The sequence below is a fragment of the Oratosquilla oratoria genome, chromosome 35 (assembly GCF_046742065.1).
Source record: "Oratosquilla oratoria isolate Oo_2021 chromosome 35, ASM4674206v1, whole genome shotgun sequence".
NCBI lineage: Eukaryota > Metazoa > Arthropoda > Malacostraca > Stomatopoda > Squillidae > Oratosquilla > Oratosquilla oratoria.
The window spans coordinates 27,152,145-27,152,745 of record NC_134811.1 but is presented as its reverse complement, the minus strand read 5'-3'; positions in this window follow the sequence as shown (position 1 = coordinate 27,152,745).

The window sequence follows — 601 nt, the reverse complement described above, 5'->3', positions numbered from 1 at the left end:
TTAACAAGACTGTGACCTTCGGAGAGTGGTTATATTAGGAAGAAACTCATTAACAGATTTGATAAGCTTCCTGCGATAAACTTAGGAAACAAGAACTTGTCCAGGAAACGTGTGGGCTGCTTGGGAATCAGGACGAATGGCATGGTTCGAGGAACCAGCGTGGAACGAGACGCATACTGATGACTATGTGCAGGCATAGAACTCTGAGGGTTGCAACTATCAGTAATAGTACCAAACATGGAGGATGGAGAGAAATCTGTAGAAGACTGGAATGTGTTAGAAATGAGTGGCTGGAAGAAACGAGAAGTTTCTCCAGAAAGACGACTAAAATCGGTAGACATACAAAACACATGTTTAGTCAAATAACTTCCACAGAGATACCTTAACATTTGGGTTATTAACAATATAAAGGAGACTGAATCAATGAATATTTTTGAAGATCGGATCAATAAAATGATTCCTATACAACATCATGATTATAGGTGACATGAACAGACATGCGAGACTAGAAAGAAATTATTGTGTGAATGGTCTGTCTTCGTTTTAGTAGACAGAAACAGAAGCTAGGATAGAATATTGAATTTTGTACTGAAGTGGGATA